The sequence below is a fragment of the Henckelia pumila genome, chromosome 4, assembly GCF_033568475.1.
Source record: "Henckelia pumila isolate YLH828 chromosome 4, ASM3356847v2, whole genome shotgun sequence".
Lineage (NCBI taxonomy): Eukaryota > Viridiplantae > Streptophyta > Magnoliopsida > Lamiales > Gesneriaceae > Henckelia > Henckelia pumila.
The window spans coordinates 167,378,223-167,401,715 of NC_133123.1; the positions used below are offsets into that span (position 1 = coordinate 167,378,223).

Genomic DNA, 23,493 nt, shown 5'->3' on the forward strand with positions numbered 1-23,493 from the left:
CTCTAGAACCATTTTCGAGCCTCAGCTGGGTCTCACCCATTCTAAGCTTGCGACTTCTTGTCATCACCTGCAAATCATTTCAAATGTGAGATCCACATCCGGTATCCAATACCCAAGAAGTAGTATTAAGTGAAACATTTATTTCAATATAGAACATACCCTTCGCAGTTCGCAACTGCTCTAGATATTCCTTGCAGTTACGTTTCCAATGACCGGGCTTCTTGCAGTAATGGCAAACATCCTTGGACTTTTCCATATTTGAAGCCTTTGTCTTGTACTTCTTCTCCGGTTCGGTTTTCTTGGGTGGGGCAGAACGTTTCTTACCCTTTGTACTTGGCCCCTTCTTAGCAGAAGAAGAGGAGCCCACCAAGAAAGCCGGTTTATCCTTCTTTAAAGTGGATTCATATGTTACAAGCATATTGACCATCTCTTCAAGGGAGGCCTCTATCTTGTTCATATTGAAATTCACCACAAATCCGTCAAACGAAGAAGGAAGAGATAGAAGTAATAAGTCCACGTTGAGTTCATGCTCCAACACCAAATCAAGCGTTACCAACTTCTGTATGAGCCAAATCACTCGTACCCCATGATCACGGACCGAAGTCCCTTCACGCATGCGACACGTCATTAGCTCTTTTACAGTAGCGAACCTTTCAGCTCTCGATTGAGCCCCAAAAAGTTCCTTGAGTTGTACGTGAATGTCAGTAGCATTCACGGTATCCTCAAATCGCCTCTGGAGTTCATCAGACATCGAGGCTTGCATATAGCATTTGGCCTTGATATCATGGTCCCACCATGTATCAAGTTTGGCCAACTCTTCTGGACTTACATCAGCTGATGCTTCCTTCGGAGAAGATTTTTCTAACACGTAGAGCATCTTCTCCGAGGTCAAGACAATCTTCAACTTACGGAACCATTCCGTATAGTTTGCGCCAGTCAGTTTATTTTGTTCGAGGATATAGAATAGTGGATTACGCGAATTCATCTTTATGAAATACTGAAAAGAAACAGACAATAATCAATGATTGTTTAACTAATTTACTAAGACATAAAATAGGCGAAATTTATTTTATGAATCTCACTCCCACTATTTTAACGATTTCACTACCCTCTAGTGAAAACGGGAAACTGTTTTCCTTAGTGGGAACATGGAGTCCAATTGACAAACTATGGTCCCGAATAATATCAGCCAACCATAATTTTCAAAAAGTAGAGCCCAATTGCTTCCAAAGCAACCTCCACGTTTTTACCTCATGTCCAATAAGGGCCCAATAATATGACGCCGTTTATTGTGACATGTCAAGATGACCCATCAATATTAAGTTGTGATAGACGGTCGCCATGTGGATCCCCCAATAATATGAGCCGATCCCATGGGAGTTCCACCCAACTTACAACATGTGTCGATCCAATGTACAGCTTTCCGACGAACGGGCCCCTCTAATAATATGAGCCGGACCGTATCCGCGGGTAGCATCTCATACATTGATCGTTGATGGAAGGTAGGAACATTTAAACAATATTTAAATTTCCTTTATTTATCTTGATATCAATTTTAAATCATATTTAAAATGAGGGATTTTAATTTTGAAAATTTGTCTCATCATTTTAAAATTTGTATGCTTGCGGGATTCATACAATTTTGTTTAAAACATGCATACAACTATAATATCATATATTATATAGGATGATCGATTCCATTTCTAATCGACCCGTGGTTGCCAATCACGAGTCTAAGTCCAATCCTAGGTAATATGCAAGTATGCAATGCAATCCTATTACATTGAGCTTCCAATTTACATTTTTTCAGTCTTTATTGTCTGCTGGGCCCACCTCCATCTTCAAATCTTCATCTCCCACTAAGTCTAATGTATTTACAATAAATAACCATGACAAGTAGGGGATACATTTTAAGGGGTGGGAACGGGCCATAAACCAGGCCCACTTTTATTACATATGACAATTCATATTGGGTCATAAACCAGGCCCATTATTAAATCCAACAACAATAAAAACAAATATAAATTCCTAACATACACCTACAAAATTGGTCATGGCAATCGATCATCCTTATCCAATAATATTTAATTCAAAATTAATTTATTGGATAACATGCAATGGCAATTTAAATTAAAAGGATAAAATCATATTTCATATATAAAATCTTATTTTACATACAAAAACATATTTTATCTTTTTATCAAATAAAATCATATTTTACATATAAAATCCAATTTTATACATAAAATCATATTTTACTCAATATTTCCATAAGATCATATCTTATCATCAATTGTACCAAAAATAATTAATTTCATAAAATCTGATTTAACGGATAGAATCTATAAATTTTCCAAAAATTCAAATTTATCCAAAAATCAATTTTAAAATTTTTGGACTCGAACAATTCGATCCGACGCCTCGTGGACCAATCAAAAACAATTTTCGATCGGACCAAAAATAGAATTTTAACATATTAAAATTTTAATTTTAAAATTAAAAAATAATTTTTCGCGGGCCACCCGGGATGCTCCCGGGCTGCCCGCGCCCCAAAAGGGCTCGGGCCGGGCAGCGACGATCGCTGCCCTGGGCAGCGATCACGTCGCCGCCCTGCGCAGTGCCTAGCGCTGCGCTGGGCAGCGACCCTCGCTGCCCCCCCGGGCAGCGATCCAATCGCTGCCCGTGTTTTGCCCGAAAAAAAAAAATTTATTTTAAAAAAAAAATTTATTTTGTTTCAAAAACCGAGGCATAAAAATTTTTGTACAATCGATTAATTTAATCGCTTGATCTGATCAACCTGGCTCTGATACCACTGTTGGAGAACGGCGATCAGATCAATCAGAATTGATACCCGATGCAGCGGAAGTTTAAAAATTTTATATGGAACGATTCCATAGTGGGTATCAAAACTTTACGATTAAATTGTGTGTGTAAAAATTAAATAACAATTATAAATTTTTACCTCCAATCTCGAATCGAGATTATGGACACCAACAGATTACTCTGCTCTTGTTGTATATCCCAGGAACTGATGGACGAACTGTTCTTCAATCAGGTCCACGAACAGAGATTTAATCCCTCTGATAGATTGCACTAGAAAATCTATCAGAAGTTTCGACGAAGAGAATTAACGAATTTGATCCGTTAAACCAGACTGCAAATTCAAAATTCACAGGCTGGATTTTCCCGACAGAGAGAGGGAGGGGGCGGCCACTTTTAATAAAACAACTAGGGTTTTCGAAAATTGTGAGCCTCTGTTCTCTAATTTCTGTACTGCAATAACTTATTTATAATGTGGGCTGCTAACAGCTTAGGGCCCATTAGTCATAAGTTCAAGCCTGACAAGCAAAGCCCGCATGTTCAGAAATTAATATAAAATTCATCGTGACTCAGATTGATAAACCAATTTCACCAATGTGCACAGAAACCATTTCTGCATCTTTTAAAGTCAAGATAAATTTTTCTGAATCCGAATTCAGTGATTTCCAGAAATGCCCATCCCTATGTCATTTTAGGAAATCTTACTCCTCTACTCTTAAATAAGAAGTCTCACTTCTTTGTTCATTAAATTTAACTCTTTAAATTTAACTATCTCAACGGGGATTAAAAATCCATTACTCTGTGTGACCCTCAATGGTTCAGGGATACAGCTAGCCGTGGGCTCACAACTCCTTGTGACTCGGAACAACAATTTCCGACTTGCCCATCGAATCATGGTAAGAGCGCCTAGCAACATCGCCCCATGATTCCCTAGGTATCACTGATAGTGCCTGCAAGAACCAATAGATTTTGGTTAGCGTACAGTACGGTCCCTTCATCCATATATCCCGATCGAATCAACAACCATTGGTAAATCGAGAGTCGTTCTAGATTCGATAACTATGCAACGCATCTTGAAGATCAAATAGTGACATCGCATGTGCTACTAAGAAACCATTTCTTAAAACACATCATGTACTCTGGCCAGAGATTCGTCACACTAATATCTCCTCAGATTGCATAGGATATCCACACTCGCAAGTATGTGGTGAATCCTTGACAACAAAGCATCGACTCCTATATGTGTTGTAACTGTACCCAATCCCGACACCTGATGACCCCAATAAAGTCGGTAAACGAGTCAAAGCACAGTACTAGCATATAGAGTCTCAATGATGTTTCAAGTAGTAAGGACTAATGGTGTACAACCAAAACCGCGGACTTTATCCACTCGATAAGTGATAACCACTTGGAAAGTCCGGATAGGGTAGTTCGATCATTCATCGTATGAATATCCATTTGCATGCTTTGAACATCTCTATGTTCCATACCAATGAAACGTGGTACTCGGCATCGCAAATGCTAGTCTCAATCTCGAGCGATCCTTATCCTGTTTAACGGACGGCTCAATCGACTAGAAACCATTTAGAATATACAGTGACTATAAGATGTGTTTCATGATAGACATCCCCATGTTCTACCACATCTTACATACACTATAGTATATTCAAGGTCTTTATCAAAACAACAATAGTATATCACAATATAACAATATGAAGAAAGATAAAGTCATTGCCATTAATAAAAGTGTAAATTATATTAAACAAAAGATTGTTTATACAAAGAGTCATCAAAGCCCTTAGCCACAAGTTGGCTCACCGGGCACCCACTCTTTCAATATGCAGGTATGCAATGCAATCCTATTACATTGAGCTTCCAATTTACATTTCTTCAGTCTTCATTATCTGCTGGGCCCACCATTTCTTCAAATCTTTGTCTCCCACTAAGTCTAATAAATTTACAATAAATTTCGATGACAAATATGGGATACATTTGTAGGGGTGGGAACGGGCCATAAACCAGGCCCACTTTTATTACATATGACAATCATATTGGGCTATAAACCAAGCCCATTAATAAACACCAACAACAATAAGACAAATGTAAATTCCTAACATACACCTACAAAATTGGTTATGGCAATCGATCATCCCATTATCCAATTTTAAATTCAAAATTTAAATAATTGGATAAACATGCTGTGGCATCATAATTTAAAAGATAAAATCATATTTTATATTATCCATCCATAAGATCACATCTTATCATCAATTGTACCAAAATAATCAATTTTCAAAATTCAATTTAACGGATAAAATATTTAAATTTTCCAAAAATTCAAATTTATCCAAAAATCAATTTTAAAAATTTCGGACTCGAACAATTCGATCCGATGCCTCGTGATCTTATCAAAAACATTTTTCGATCGGATCAAACACTAGAATTTCAAAAATTCAAAATTTTCAAAAATCAATTTTTAATTTTTCCGGGCTGCCCGGGACAATCCCGGGCAGCCCCTGCCCTGACCGGGCGCGGGCTGGGCAGCCCGCCGCTGCCCTTTTTCTTGCCCGTCAGAAAAATAAAATTTTTGATTTTTTTTTAAAAATATGTTTTGTTTCAAAAACCCGAGGCCAAAAATTTTTGTACAATCGATTAATTTAATCGTTTGATCTAAGCAACCTGGCTCTGATACCACTGTTGGAAAACCGTGTTCAGATCAATTGAATCGATACCCGGTGCAGTGGAAGTTTAAAAAATTTATTTTTCTTTGATATGAAACAATTTCATATCATGGGTATCAAAACGTTTAACGATTAAATCACACAAGTAAAATAAATAATAATTAATTAAATATTTTACCTCCAATCTCGAAGCGATATTATGGACACCAACAGAATTTAATCTGCTCTTCTTGTATATCCCGGGAACCGATGGCGTCACGATCAATCACCGGAATAAGGTCCACAAAAAGAAAACAGAAACCCTCTGATTGACTGCACTAGAAATCAATCAGAAGTTTTGCATAGAGAATAAACAGATATGATCTGTTAATTCGGAATTGTAATTTTTCACAAAAATCACAAGTCTGAATTTTCTCCGGGAGGGACAAGGATTTCGAAAAACCCTTAGAATATTTATATTGTAATTTCGAAAATTATAAGACACAAAAAGTGTTTGATTTTCGAACCCAACACCTCTATTTATAGATAATTTCTAGTTATAATTGTATCAGGACTCTAACTCCTTAAAGCCCACAATCCATAACATAAGCCCAACAAGCCAAGCCCGTTGTTATAGAAATTAATATAAAATTCATCGTGACTCCAATTGATAAACTGATTTCACCAATGTGCACAGAAACAATTTTTGCATCTTTTAGAGTCAAGATAATTTTTCTGAATCCGAATTCAGTGATTTCCAAAAATGCCCATCACTATGTCATTTTAGGAAATTCCACTCCCTTTAGTTGAGAAATCCAATTTCTCTTTCATTAAATTTAACTCTTTAAATTTAACTATCTCTACGGGGTTTTAGTAATCCATTACTTGTGTAACCCTCAATGGTTCAGGAATACAGCTAGCCGTGGGCTCACAACTCCTTGTGACTCGGAACAACAATTTCCGACTTACCCAACGAATCATGGTAAGAGCGTCTAGCAACATCGCCCCATGATTCCCTAGGTATTACTGATAGTGTCTGCAAGAACCAGTAGATTTTGGTTAGCATACAGTACGGTCCCTTCAACCAAATATCCCGATCGAATCAACAACCATTGGTGCATCGAGAGTCGTTCGAGATTCGATAACTATGCACAACATCTTGGAGATCTATTAGTGACATCGCATGTGTTACTAGGATAACCATTAACCTAAAACACATCATGTACTCTGGCCAGAGATTCGTCACACTAATATCTCCTCAGATCGCATAGGATATCCACACTCGCAAGTATGTGGTGAATCCTTGACAACAAAGCATTGACTCCTATATGCGTCGTAACTGTACCCAATCCCGACACCTGATGACCCCCATAGAGTCGGTAAACGAGTCAAAGCACAGTACTAGCATATAGAGTCTCAATGATGTTTCAAGTAATAAGGACTAATGGTGTACAACCAAAAACGCGGACTTTATCCACTCGATAAGTGATAACCACTTGAAAAGTCCGAATAGGGTAGTTCGATCATTCATCATATGAATATCCATTTGCATGCTTCAAACATCTCTATGTTCCCTACCAATGAAACGTGGTACTCTGCATCGCAAATGCTAGTCTCAAACTCGAGCGATCCTTATCCTTATTTTTGGACGGCTCAATCGACTAGGAACTGTTTAGAATATACAGTGACTATAAGATGTGTTTCATGAGAGTCATCCCCATGTACTACCACATCTTACATACACTATAGTATATTCAAGGTCTTTATCAAAACAACAATAGTATATCATAATATAACAATATGAAGAAAGATAAAGTCATTGCCATTAATAAAATGTAAATTATATTAAACAAAGATTGTTTACACAAAGAGTCATAAAAGCCCTTAGCCACAAGTTGGCTATCCGGGCACCCACTCTTTCAATCCATATCTGGGATAACTGTATATAACTGCTCAGTAATGGCGCCTAGGATATGAGTGGTACAACCCGGGGAGCAAACCCTACGTACACTGCTCATTCCTACAGGACGTGGACTGTGTCCCCCGATGCTAATCACCCATGACCCGTCAGTCACCGGGTACTAAACATCAACCGTCCAGACAGGGCTGAGCGGCCCTACATGGCTCATCTCACAAGATGGACAGGCACAATATGATATGCACATGCTGCATAATAATATGACACATAAATGCAACATATAAGCATGCAAACCCGCTGGCTATCTCAGTCTGTACTTACGTACCTTACTACAGGCAGTTCCTAGCAATCCCACTCTAGGTTCCAAGCCTACATCAGCTCTACAATGCAAATACCCATGCATCATTCATTAAGCTTTAAAAGCCTTAACTAAGCTATTGCATACTCCTAAATAATTTAAGGAGACCATAGCTATACCTGCGTCCGTCTTCAGCCCGCTGATGGCGACTATCTCGCAACTAGGGGTACACTCCTGTTGCAACTCCACAGCCTCGAGCACTGCTCCGCTACACGAGAACTGCTCCGCTACTATGTCAGACACTGTCCGACTATACTAAAATATGTTCTTTACTCCAACTCTAAAATATGAGTACCCAAAGCCCTAAAATAGAGCCACAAGGGCGAAGGAGAGGAATTCGGTGCGCTTTGAAATGAAGCCCTCGCACCTATATTTATAGACAACGATTGGAACCTCCGTTCCTGATCGGAAGCTCCGAACGTGCAGATCGGAAGCTCCGTTCCTCCGATCGGAAGCTCCGATGCCACGTGTCAATCTCAACCACATGCAACCACACACCTGTCACCGACAGTCGATCGGAAGCTCCGATCGCTGATGGGAAGATCCGATCTCCTTGCTTCCGATGTGGTTCCGATTTGGTTCCGATGTCACCAAGATCGGAAGCTCCAATCCTGGATCGGTGGTTCCGATCCCACTCGAGTCTTGGGGCCTTCTAAGCCATTTCCGAGTGTCCTGGATCCATTTCTGAACTCCGTTAACCCTTCTGGAATTTCCTTAATCATGTTTTACTTAATCTAAACATGATTACATGATTAATATACTCATTAATCGCTAATTCTGGATACGGGTTACTACAAATAGCCTCCGTCTTGCTGGGATCCACTGATACAAAATCCTGGGAAATAACATGACCAAGTAACACAACTCGGTCAATACAAAAATTGCACTTACTCGGCTTTACATAAAATTGGTGCTATCTCAAAACCTGAAGAACCGCATGGAGATGGAAAGCGTGTTAGTCAACACTGCGAGAATACACCAGGATATCGTCGATGAACACCAACACGAACTTATCCAGAAAGTCGCGGAACACCCCATTCATCAAGTCCATGAAGACAGCTGGAGAATTCGTCAAACCAAACGGCATTACCAAGAACTCATAGTGACCATACCGTGTACGAAATGCTATCTTGGAGATATCCTCCTCTTTAACTTGCAACTGGCGGTATCCGAACCGCAGATCAATCTTTGAATAGACAAAAGTACCCTTCAGCTGATCAAACAGATCATCTATCCGCGGAAGGGGATACTTGTTCTTCACGGTCACCTGATTGAGCTGTCGATAGTCTATACACAGACGCATCGAATCATCTTTCTTATTGACAAATGGCACTGGGCTCCCCATGGTGAACCACTAAGTCGGATGTATCCCTTATCAAAAAGATCCTACAATTTCTTCTGAAATTCCATCATTTCTAAAAGAGCAAATCGGTAAGGAGATTTGGAAATCGACGAAGTCCCTGGCAACAACTCGATGCCAAACTCGATCTCCCGCACAGGTGGTAAGCCTAGAATCTCCTTCGGAAATACGTTTGGAAAATCACGAACCACTGGTATCTCCTGGATGTCTGGTACCTCCAAGGATGGATTAATGGCATATATAAGGTAGCCTTCTCCGCCAGACTCTAAAGGACGCCGACTTTTAGAGCTGAAACCCCAGGCATCGGGGGTCGCACTCCCTCTCCATAGAAATACCATGTCTTGTCATCCTCCAGACGAAACTGAACATACCTCTGATAGCAATTCACTATCGCTCTGTAGGTGTTCAGGAGATCTATACAATGATACAATCGAAATCCTCCATGGTTAAGATCATCAGATTAATACTCAGTTGATGTCTCTCAAAGTCTAGAATGCAACCCGTGACTAGACGCTTAGCCAAAACCTCTTGAACCATAGGAGTCGACACAAGTAACAATAAGTCTAAAGGAATGTAGGGTATACCATGCCTCTTAGAAAACCGTGCCACAATAAAAGAGTGCGATGAACCAGTGTCAATAAGAACACATGCAGGAAACCCAAAAAAAATACAGGTACCTGCAATCATACGGTTGCTATCAGCCTCTGCCTGCTCCTGGTTCAGTGCATAGACCTTCCCCTGAACTCGTGGCCGTAAATAAGAGTGAACACGAGAAGTAGTCTGCGAATGCTGCCGCTGAGACTGTTGCGGTTGCTGGAGCTGCTACTGTGAAGGCTGCTGCTGATACTGTGTGTAGTGACCCTACCCGGATCCACTACCTAATCAGAGTTAAGAGCATAATTAAACATGCATTAAATAAATCGATGTGGAAAACTTTAAATAAAAACAGACCGGCAAAATACAACCGGTTAAATAAATTCGATTATACAACCCAATCGAATAAATAAACCCTAAAGGCAAAACCTACAGCTAATCCTGCTGTCTTCACTCGTCACTGGCTACTCCAAGCTCCTGGTGCTCAATCCTGCACCTACACCTGCCCCGTTGAATGGGTGTCCAGATACATAGAAAAGACTGAACGTGAGCTCTAAGCTCAATACGAAAGCACTGGGTAAAACATACAAATATGATGCATGCAAATGATAGGGTATCCATATCTGGGATAACTGTATATAACTGCTCAGTAATGGTGCCTAGGACATGAGTGGTACAACCCGGGGAGCAAACCCTGCGTACACTGCTCATTCCTATAGGACGTGGACTGTGTCCCCCGATGCTAATCACCCATGACCCGTCAGTCACTGAGCACTAGACATCAACCGTCCAGACAGGGCTGAGCGGCCCTACATGGCTCATCTCACAAGATGGACAGGCACAATATGATATGCACATGCTGCATAATAATATGACACACAAATGCAACATATAAGCATGCAAAACCCACTGGCTATCTCAGTCTGTACTTACGTACCTTACTACAGGCAGTTCCTAGCTGTCCCGCTCTAGGTTCCAAGCCTATATCAGTTCTACAATGCAAATACCCATGCATCATTCATTAATCTCTAAAAGCCTTAACTAAGCTATTGCATACTCCTAAATAATTTAAGGAGACCATAGCTATACCTGCGTCCGTCGTCAGCCCACTGATGGCGACTATCCCAAAACTAGACACCCCTAGTTGCAGCTCCACAGCCTCACTGCTTCGCTACACGAGCACTGCCCCGCTACTATGTCAGACACTGTCTGACTATACTAAAATATATTTCCTACTCCAACTCTAAAATAAGAGTACCCAAAGCCCAAAATAGAGCTACTAGGGCAAAGGAGAGGAATTCGGAATTGGCAAGAAATGAGGAGCTTGGACCCTATATTTATAGACGTCGATCGGAAGCTCCGTTCCTCCGATCGGAAGTTCCGATGCCATGTGTCAAACCCAACCACATGCAACCACACACCTTTCAGCGACAGTCGATCGGAAGTTCCGATTGCTGATCGGAAGTTCCGATCTCCATGCTTCCGATGTGGTTCCGATTTAGTTCCGATGTCACCAAGATCGGAAGCTCCGATCCTGGATCGGTGGTTCCGATCCCACTCGAGTCTTGGGGTCCTCTAAGCCATTTACGAGTGTCCTGGATCCATTTCTGAACTCCGTTAACCCTTCTAGAATTTCCTTAATCATGTTTTACTTAATCTAAATATGATTACACGATTAATATACTCATTAATCGCTAATTCTGGATACGGGTTACTACATTCTCCCCCCCTTAAAAGATTTCGTCCTCGAAATCTAGGGTAAAACCTTGAGAACGTACAAGAAACCCTTGCTCGAGGGTCTGGTCGAAATAGCTTCCAACACACTCAGACTCCCGTCGAATTCTCTGCAAGCTTTATTAATGCTGAACCGCATTAACATTTTCCCAGCTGAAAATTTCTGCTCTACTGGTCGACAATCGAACTCCTCTAGCACTTGCATATCACAACATTGATACGTCTTCTAAACTGACCAAGATTTCCCTGATCACGAAGGATACAAACACCCGTTTGATCGAGATCATTGTCCCAAAATAAATCCTTCATTGACAAAAACCAAATCATAACCTGATCGGTTTACGACAATCGTCGAATTACTTATCGAATCTAACCATCTAAATGGTTCCAAAAGTTCCCGGTGCTCAATACCTCTAGTTAGGAAAACACTAATCCCCAACATTGTGCTGACACATTCTAACATGAATCTCGCTTTAAGATAATCCAGTTGACTCAAGTCTATACTTCAACGTAACTGTTCACAATGTTCCCTAGACTAGTTACCCTCCCCACTCTCCCTGAAGCACAACCGGCTTCCCAAGGAATACTGGGAACTTAAACCATCATGTCTAGTACATTCTGTTGTCCATGTTTCTTAGTATAACCTCAACACTGTGCCCTGATGATAACTATCATCACTTGCAATTCATGACGCTACGTCATCTCCTAGCCATTGGCCTGCGAAGTCACGCATACATTGCAATGGAAGTCATCACGCCGCTGATGATCTACATCACCTCGATTGTAGGTTATTCACCTCATGAATTTCAATCGTTGGACATCCTCTGGTTAGTTATACATACTCGCAACCACTGTACACACATCAAGACTAAGGCAAGCTCCTACCAATATGCTCGACTGGGATAGTCCACAGTGCACAGACATATGGAAACGCTTCCTATTCTATCTCGAAACTCAACAGTCATTGTACCTGGTATAACTCAACTCAGAGTCTTTGATAATACCATCAGCTCATACCAACCTCCCAAGGTTGAACATACTGATTCTGGAACTAAATCCCAACGGATTCTCAATATTCAAATCGCTTCCTTGCCGAACGCATCATCCTTAGCACTGAAAAGACGAAGATTCCTGATGAACACGTCATCCCTAGAATATCGCAATTTTCTTTTTATCAAATTACTTGTCACCTAACACACGTCTGACTATCGTCCATTGCTAAAGCGCAATATCCTTGACAAATAGTCCGCATGGATGTGACTCACGGCTTGAAAAGAAAAAACCTGATCCCTCCCGATTTTGTGAAATCTTCAATTCCCACAACAATCTTGTTGGCTACTAAGTTGAAATTCTACTATCTCTGTCATTTCAGAGACATCGTTCATCACACGCTAGAAGGCTAGTGATACCTCCTGCTAGATCTTGAGGATCAGATCCTAGCTAATGTCACACAGATCAGACAACTGATGTTTCCTTGCTAATGTCCATTAGCATTTCCAATTACTCGTCGGATCCAACCACAACGGTACACATAGATGCCCTCACTTAACTAAAATGTCCGGTCAACAATCTTCACTATTGTTGTTCAATGGAAAACTCTCACATGAAACAACAACATGATCCCTTCCTGACCTATTGCTATCACCAAGCAATTGATTGGATCAATATCAGTTTCCTTCTTAAAAAGAATGCACCATACTGGAAACTACCAACTCACTTGCTTGTCTCCACTGTCAAGTTAGCACTTAACTTGATCATACAAGTCCACTTGCAGTCGTTCCCGATTACCGCAATCCCAGAAGATTTATCTCTGACAATCATTGAGACCAAATAACTCAAATCTCCGATTGCTCTGAGATGGTATTCAGTACTCTTCCCATAAGCATTACTTGACAAAATACTATCCCAAATATTTCTTAATTGCTACATCCTGATCAACCCTGATTGGCTCAACCAATCGAATTCGTCGATCTACTTAAGCTCGCACTTATCAGATCAAACCACCACTGATCATCCAACCTACATGGCTCGGTCAATAACTATGACTCAGCTGCCACAAAGAACCATTTCCAAACGGTGTCAGATCACAGTACATAAGTAGTTTACTTGGCACAAGTCCTGCGCCTTTTCAGCACTACTAACTGTTGCTTCGTATTCTGAACTTAATCACCCTAACTCTGACAGAGTTACCCAATAACCACTAGTAGTCACTAGCACAGATCCCGTGTTACCTTAGTACTACTAATCGTTGTCTTGTTCACCCAAGGCAAACATCAAGATAACTAAGTCTCTTTCCATCCCATGGAAAATCTTACGCTCAACCTCTGAATATATCAGACAGTACTTAGCGCAAACACTGCACTAACTATCCTTGCTTCGTTCTCCCAGGGTGAATATCAGGATTCGTCAAATTCAGAATCATGACTAACGAATCTCCAAGATTCTTACAATCTTCGAACACTCTCCTGATTATATCCCTTGTTAAGATTGTGCAACCGTTCAAGACTAAGGTAGCTTACCTCAATAACCCACCTGGACAACCACCAAGGTTTCACGGTCATAGGCCATGCTTCCCTCACATCTCAATTAGTCATGTACAATCCTCAACATCTGATATAATCCAATACTGATGAAGCCAATCATCAAAGATTAGTCCTCGTATTCGAGTTTAAGTCTTAAAACAGCATCCCATCCAATATCTTGGATAATTCCTATCACAAGGAAATTCTAACCACAACTTTGATGACAACCCCTAGTCATCGTTGGTAAAATCCGTCCACCTACTAGATTCACACATCTAGCAGTAATCATCGGTCAAAAATTAAATCTATCTGCTCAGAGCACACACTTGTCAAGGAAATCCCTCCAAGACTGGTTCCCATAGAAGAACATTCAAACTATATCTCTGGCACACCAGATGATATCAAACCTGATATCTAATCCAAGGTCATACCTCATCGTGACTGTCACCAAATCCCTAGACTGAGTAGCCTTCCCACCGCCATCTCCTGAAGCACAAAGGCTCCCAGTAACCTCTGAAGTACAATGACTCCCAGAGTAACACTGGCATAGGGTCGCGCCCCATCACGTCTAGTCCTGGTCATAGTCCACAACTCTCGGCATATACTGGACCTGGTATCCTGATGAAAACCCATCATCACAAGTCTCAACCTAACTAGGTCAGACAGCCTACTGTTCCAAGAAAACAACCTTGAACAAAGTCCAAATGTTCTAAACCGAACAATACCCTTAATGCCTCTAGATGAGTCCACTCATCGCTGGCACTAACATAGTCCACTGACTAACCAGGTCAATCCTAGGAAAACGCCTAGACTAACCACAAGTCAAACCATCGCAGTCGGCCCACTCAAATCCCATGAGCTACAGCAGTTGAATACTAATCAACTAAAACGTTGCCAATCCTAGCAAAATCACTTGCAATCATTCACGAATTGCTGGATAAATAAAACATGTATCATTGCTTCCATTTATGTACAATTTCTCAATTACAATCCCATGTAATACATACAGTATTCAAAATACAATGAAATGTACAATCGAACTAGAAATGATACAACAAAAGTATGATGATTTATTACAACTGAAATACTGTTTACAACTACAACGATACAGTATTTAAATCATCGTACTAGTCTTCGTTTCTTGAGCATGAAGCTTCTAATCGACACACGCATCAATACAAGCATACTCCCGACCAAGTCTCTCTACATGTCCTCCTACGAAGAACTCTAAAGAAATGGCTCGTGATAGCTAACCAGCTATGCTCTGCGTCAGTGCATGTCAGTCGACCTCTTCTGCTCACGATCTACCATCAGCGTTCTTCTTGTATTCATATCATGCTTTTGAACATGAAGTTTCCCGTGTGCCTACCGAAAGCATCGATACAAGCATACCGGCAAAACCATGTTCTGCATGAGGTTAAAGACCTTACGCTCGAAACCTGTCATGCTTTAGGCACTCGAGGCATTCTCCGGTGAAGGTCTATCTGACAATCTCTCCATCTACGACTGGAGGATCTTCAGAGTAGTGTCATCATGGTATGAACGATACAGATGCAAGCATCAAGTGTGTCCCATCCAATGCTCTGCCACTGCCTCTGACATGCGGTACTTGATCCAAAACTAGGATCCACATGAGTAGAAGTCTTGAAAACTCGGACACGATCCATCACTCCTGTCCGCACTTGCTGATATCCCATAAGACAAATCTTTAGAAATCCTGCTGATGATGATAGTCTCTGGGCAAACTAATTGCCGCATCATCACCTCTTCCAAGGTCTCATCAATCCTATAAGGATAACCCAAATTCTCATTACTATATCCCAAGTATCTTGCGTGTATATGCTCTGATACCACTAAATGTAGTGACCCTACCCGGATCCACTACCTAATCAGAGTTAAGAGCATAATTAAACATGCATTAAATAAATCGCTGCGGAAGACTTTAAATAAAAACAGACCGGCAAAATACAAACGATAAATAAATTCGATTATACAACCCAATCGAATAAATAAACCCTAAAGGCAAAACCTACAGCTAATCATGCTGTCTTCACTGGTCACTGGCTACTCCAAGCTCCTGGTGCTCAATCCTGCACCTACACCTGCCCCGTTGAATGGGTGTCCAGATACATAGAAAAGACTGAACGTGAGCTCTAAGCACAATACGAAAGCACTGGGTAAAACATACAAATATGATGCATGCAAATGATAGGGTATCCATATCTTGGATAACTGTATATAACTACTCAGTAATGGCGCCTAGGACATGAGTGGTACAACCCGGGGAGCAAACCCTGCGTACATTGCTCATTCCTACAGGACGTGGACTGTGTCCCCCGATGCTAATCACCCATGACCCATCAGTCACTGAGCACTAGACATCAACCGTCCAAACAGGGATGAGCGGCCCTACATGGCTCATCTCACAAGATGGATAGGCACAATATGATATGCACATGCTGCATAATAATATGACACACAAATTCAACATATAAGCATGCAAAACCCGCTGGCTATCTCAGTCTGTACTTACGTACCTTACTATAGGCAGTTCCTAGCTGTCCCGCTCTAGGTTCCAAGCCTATATAAGTTCTACAATGCAAATACCCATGCATCATTCATTAAGCTCTAAAAGCCTTAACTAAGCTATTGCATACTCCTAAATAATTCAAGGAGACCATAGTTATACCTGCGTCCGTCGTCAGCCCACTGATGGCGACTATCCCGCAACTAGGGGTACACCCCTGCTGCAGCTCCACAGCCTCGAGCACTGCTTCGCTACACGAGCACTGCCCCGCTACTATGTCAGACACTGTCTGACTATACTAAAGTATATTTCCTACTCCAACTCTAAAATAAAAGTACCCAAAGCCCAAAATAGAGCTACTAGGGCAAAGGAGAGGAATTTGAAATTGGCAAGAAATGAGGAGCTCGGACCCTATATTTATAGACGTCGATCGGAAGTTCCGTTCCCTGATCGGACGTTCCGTTCCGGCAGATCGGAAGCTCCGTTCCTCCGATCGGAAGTTCCGATGCCACGTGTCAAAACCAACCACATGCAACCACACACCTGTCACCGACAGTCGATCGGAAGCTCCGATTGCTGATCGGAAGTTCCGATCTCCATGCTTCCGATGTGGTTCCGATTTGGTTCCGATGTCACCAAGATCGGAAGCTCTGATCCTGGATCGGTGGTTCCGATCCCACTCGAGTCTTGGGGTCCTCTAAGCCATGTTCGAGTGTCCTGGATCCATTTCTGAATTCCGTTAACCCTTCTGGAATTTCCTTAATCATGTTTTACTTAATCTAAACATGATTACACGATTAATATACTCATTAATCGCTAATTCTGGATACGGGTTACTACACTGTGGCAGCTGGACAGATTCTTGGGAACCTCCAGTGCCACTCTTTGCTCCCATAAGAGTAGGGAAATATCTCTTCAAATGTCCCTCCTGTCCACACTGAAAACATGCTGTGATCGAACGAGGACACTGACCCGCAGGATGTCTCCTCCTACACTGTTGGCAATGGTTCATCTTCTGACTACCAAAACGTTGTACTCCTCCAGATCCGAAAGAAGAAAAGAAGTACCTCCCTACTTCTTGAAAGACTATCCTCTCCGATCCAAAGAGCTAGTCAGTCTGGAAGAAGAAGAAACCATAGGACGGTTCCTTCGAAGACTATCCTCTGCCTAGTGACAACGGCTCACCAAACCCTCATAGGTCATGTTGCCACCCACAACAACCATCTGGTGAATCTCAGGGTTAAGACCCTGAAGGAAAATATCAAACTTTGCCTCAAAACTGCCGACGAACTACAGACAATAAGGGAGAAGCTCAAAGAAATTCTGCTGGTACTCATCAATAGTCATAGTTCCCTGCCGCAAACTCAGCAACTCGCTTTCCTTCAACTGACGCAAGGCTGGAGGAAAGTAAAGCTTCTCAAAAGCAGTCCGAAACTCTGCCCAGGTACCTTCTCTTCTAGCTGCGATGAATGGTGCGAAAGTGAATCTCCACCACTTCCTGGCATTCCCCTCCAATAGAAAGCCCAAAGTCTTCATCTTCTGCTCCTCAGTACAATGGAATTCCCTGAAGCAGTTTTCCATACGCTCCAACTAGTCCTCAGCAACTCCTATTGTCTCACCTCCCTGAAAGAGTGGGTGCCCGGTGAGCCAACTTGTGGCTAAGGGTTTTGATGACTCTTTGTATAAACAATCTTTTGTTTAATATAATTTACACTTTTATTAATGCCAATGACTTTATCTTTCTTCATATTGTTATATTGTGATATACTATTGTTGTTTTGATAAAGACCTTGAATATACTATAGTGTATGTAAGATGTGGTATAACATGGGGATGTCTATCATGAAACACATCTTATAGTCACTGTATATTCTAAATTGTTCCTAGTCGATTGAGCCGTTCTATAATAAGGATAAGGATCGCTCGAGTTTGAGACTAGCATTTGCGATGCAGAGTACCACGTTTCATTGGTAGGGAACATAGAGATGTTCGAAGCATGCAAATGGATATTCATATGATGAATGATCGAACTACCCTATCCGGACTTTCCAAGTGGTTATCACTTATCGAGTGGATAAAGTCCGCGGTTTTGGTTGTACACCATTAGTCCTTACTACTTGAAACATCATTGAGACTCTATATGCTAGTACTGTGCTTTGACTCGTTTACCGACTCTATTGGGGTCATCAGGTGTCGGGATTGGGTACAGTTACAACACATATAGGAGTCGATGCTTTGTTGTCAAGGATTCACCACATACTTGCGAGTGTGGATATCCTATGCGATCTGAGGAGATATTAGTGTGACGAATCTCTGGCCAGAGTACATGATGTGGTTTAAGAAATGGTTTCTTAGTAGCACATGCGATGTCACTATTTGATCTTCAAGATGTATTGCATAGTTATCGAATCTCGAACGACTCTCGATTTACCAATGGTTGTTGATTTGATCGGGATATATGGATGAAGGGACCGTACTGTACGCTAACCAAAATCTATTGGTTCTTGCAGGCACTATCAGTGATACTGATGAAACTTAAAATTTGTAATTATTTATATGTTAAAAAGTGTGTTTTAAAATTTAAGTTTAATTAAAATTATGAAGTTGTATTATTTTAGTGTTATGTGTTTATATTTAAATGTTTTACTAAAATGTTATATTTTACGGTTTGCGCAGGTTTGGTAAAAATAAAATTACTCAAGCTACAGTGGTCATAATGGAGTAATCTCAAAACCTGTAGAATCACAAAAGAGGCATCTTCAACTTTGTAGAAGACAAGAAATTCCAAAAACTTCATTAAGATGATCAAAATAATAAAACATCAAAATGGAGATAGATTTACTTTTACTATGACCAGCTTGGAGTAAAAATATCATAAGTATTTCATATTTTATCCAAAAGGGGTGAATGAGTTGTCCAAACACATCTACACAAAATATCCTACGTGTTCTATGTTGAAAAGAAAGGCTGAATCGGTGGTCTAAGGCATCAAACATGCCAATTAAAGTTGGGTCATGGTATTGACATTCAAGGAGACAAGCACCCACCAACTTTACTATTTCACATTTAATGAGCCTTGGACTCTTCCTCTCATTTGGCCTATAAATAGATGTGTTGTATAAGCTTTGTAGTGTGCAAGAGTGTAGAGAATTCTTCATTTGTAAAATAAATATTGTGTGTGTGAGAATAAAAGTTTGAGTGTGCAAGTTTCTCAAGTTCAAGTATGAAATTTCTTTTATCTTTATTCTTGAGTTTCATGTTCATGGAAAGCTAAATCTTTTTATGTCAAGGTGAAAAGGTTTCATTGTTGGTCAAGTATAATTTTGGATGATTTGTTGTTATCTATTTACATCAAATGCTTGGTACCTTGAATGTGGTTACCTTGATTTGTTGTCAAATATGATACAATAATTACTACAATAATTATATACTATAAATATATGTATCTATTTATAATAAAGTCATATATATTATTTAGACGATAGCGTGACACTGTCGGTTGTTCTAAATAATATATTGTGATTTGAACTAACATTTACTTTATCGCATCTAACTTTTACTTTATCGCAACTAACATTTATTTTTCCGCAACTAACATTTACTTTCTCGCATCTAACTTTTACTTTTCCGCAACTAACATTTACTTTATCGCATCTAACATAAAGTCATATATTTTATTTAGACGATAGCGTGGCTCTGCCGGTTGTTCTAAATAAAATATTGTGATTTGATCTAACATTTACTTTTATGTCAATTTATATTTATGCATTTATATATATATTATGGGTACCATGTATTAAATATCGGTGGATATTAATATAGTGGGAACTATATTATATGATATACTTGTTTAAATATTTAATTGTTCTTTTTATGTTTATATTTATTCATCTATATATATTATGGGTACCATGTATTAAATATCGGTTAATCTGATATTAATATAGTGGGAACTATATTATATGATATACTTGTTTAAATATTTCATTGTTCTTTTATGTTTATTTTTATTTTAGTTTCTTTTATTTATTTTTATTAAGCAATCTTAAATAAACCAACAATGAACCTTTGAAACCTTGACAATTTTATAATTTGTGTATTTGAAGTTTTATAATAATATTTTCATCTATAATATATTATTGCTAAAATTAAACTTACAACATCCTCTCCGTGGATCGATCTCGTACTCACGAGTATATTACTTGCAGACAACCTACACTTGGGTGAATTACAATTTAAGTTGTAGCAAGTTTTTGGCGCCGTTGCCGGGGAGGTATAAATTAAGTTTAATTTTGTTATTATGTAAATAGTATGTTGTTTTTAATTGTATGATTGTTTGGAGTCGTAAACAAAGTGGTAGACTTGTTCGAGTAACTGAAAATATTTTAAACATGGACGATAATTCTAATAATCAAGATGATAATAATAATAATAATCATCATCAAGAACATGAACAACCAAGAACACTTAGGCACCATATGAATCCAATAAGAACTAGTACACCATCTTGTTTAGTTTTTCCTCCTGATGCATCTAATTTCAATTTTAAGCCACAAGTCATTCAACTTTTACCAAATTTTCATGGCTTAGATTCTGAAAATCCATATTTGCATTTAAGAGAATTTGAGGAGGTTTGCAACACTTATAATGATCAAAATTGTAGCATGGATACTGTTCGATTAAAGCTTTTCCCTTTTTCCTTAAAAGATAAAGCTAAAACATGGTTGCAAAATTTGAGATCAAGTTCAATAAGATCATGGGAAGAAATGCAACAACAATTTCTAAAAAAGTTTTTTCCTTCCCATAGAACAAACTCTTTTAAAAGACAAATTACAACTTTTTCTCAAAAACAAGGGGAAACATTTTATCAATGTTGGGATAGATATAAAGAGTTACTTAATACATGCCCACATCATGGTTTTGAAATATGGAGAATAGTTTCTCACTTTTATGAAGGTTTAATACCTAAAGATAGGCAAATGATAGAATTCATGTGTAATGGAACTTTTGAAGATAAAAACCCAAATGAAGCTATGGAATATTTGGAGTCATTAGCAGAAAATGCTCAAAATTGGGATAATATAGGCTCAATTGAACCACCAAGTAAAACCAATAATTCAACAAATGGGGGTGGTATTTATCATCTTAAAGATGATGTAGATGTTCAAGCTAAACTTGCATCTTTAGCAAGAAAAATCGAGTCATTAGAAATGAAAAAGAGTGATCAATTAAAAAGTGTTCAAGAAATTGTTTGTCATATATGTGACACACATGATCATCTTACAAAAAATTGTCCTACTTTGCCTTCATTTAAAGAATGTCTCCATGAACAAGCCAATTATGTTAACAATTTTAAAAAACCAACATTAGATCCTTTTTCACAAACATACAATCCTGGTTGGAGAAATCATCCCAATTTTAGTTGGAGGAACGATAATAATGCACAACCTTCACAACAACCTTTTCAAAATAACCAAAATCATCAAGGTTATGCTCCTTATATCCCACCTCCAAGAAAAAATTTTGAAGATGAAATTCATGCATACATTCAAAAGCAAGAGTCTATCAATATTCAAAACATTCAATCTATGAATGATTTGAAAGAAACTCTTGCAAAATTTGCATCTGCACTTAATATTCATGAAAAAGGAAAATTTCCATCTCAACCACAACCTAATCCTAAAAATCAAAATCAAGAAAAATTTGATCAAGTAAAATCTGTTATTACTCTTAGAAGTGGTAAAATAGTTAATGATCCATATAGTGATGAAAACAAAGATCAATTAAACTCAAAGAGTAAGGATTCAAATCCTGATACTTTTGAGAAAGATGATGCTTTGAGTCCTAAAAATAAGAAAATTGATGATAAAATAAATAAACATGTTCCTTTTCCTCATGCATTAGTAAATAATAAAAAACAAAAAAATGATTCTGATATTTATGAAGTTTTTAAACAAGTAAAAATAAATATTCCATTATTAGATGCTATTAAACAAGTTCCTTCTTATGCAAAGTTTTTAAAAGATTTATGTACTGTAAAAAGACAATTGCATGTAAAGAAGAAAGCATTCTTAACGGAGCAAGTAAGCTCTATTATTCAAAATAATTCTACCTTGAAATATAAAGATCCCGGTTGTCCAACAATTTCATGTATTATTGGAAAAAATAAAATTAAAAAAGCTTTGTTAGATTTGGGAGCAAGTGTGAATTTAATTCCTTATTCAGTTTATGAAAAGCTTAAGTTGGGAGATTTAAAACCTACATCTGTTACTCTTTTACTAGCCGATAGGTCAATCAAAATACCTAGAGGTATCGTAGAAGATGTGTTAGTTCAAGTCGATAAATTCATATATCCTGTGGATTTTATTGTCTTGGATACACAACCAATAGAAGTACATAACGAAATTCCAGTAATATTGGGACGTCCATTTCTAGCAACTTCAAATGCTTTAATTAATTGTCGAAATGGAATAATGAAATTGTCTTTTGGAAATATGACTTTAGAACTTAATGTGTTCAATTTATGTAAACAACCAAGTATTAATGAAGATGAAGATGATAATGCAATAGAAACAATTGTGGAAGAAAATATACACCAAGAAAACTTAAATCAAAAATCTGAAGTTTGTTTAGTGGAAAGTTTTGATTCAAAAAATGTTTTTAAATCAAAGTTATTTGAAGAAATTAATGAACTTGAAGAAGTAAAAGAAAATGATCATCCAAAACTTGAATTAAAACCCTTGCCAATAGAACTAAAATATGCTTTTCTTGGTGAAAATCAAACATATCCTATTGTAATATCTTCTACCCTCTTACCAAAACAAGAAGAAGATGTAATAACACTACTTAAAAAACACAAAAATGCAATTGGATGGACTTTGCAAGATATAAAAGGTATAAATCCTTTAATCTGCACACATAGAATTCACTTGGAAGAAAATGCTAAAACATATCAACAACCACAAAGAAGATTAAATCCACACATGAAAGAAGTTGTTAA

At 38.8% G+C, this 23,493-nt stretch overlaps 1 non-coding gene across 1 annotated transcript; it reads right to left on the reverse strand.

Moving 5' to 3' along the window:
* Positions 1–21,303: 21,303 nt before the first annotated feature.
* Positions 21,304–21,414, reverse strand: LOC140870043 (small nucleolar RNA R71). The gene has a single exon (XR_012147027.1). It is a non-coding gene; the product is annotated as a small nucleolar RNA R71 (small nucleolar RNA).
* Positions 21,415–23,493: the final 2,079 nt, after the last annotated feature.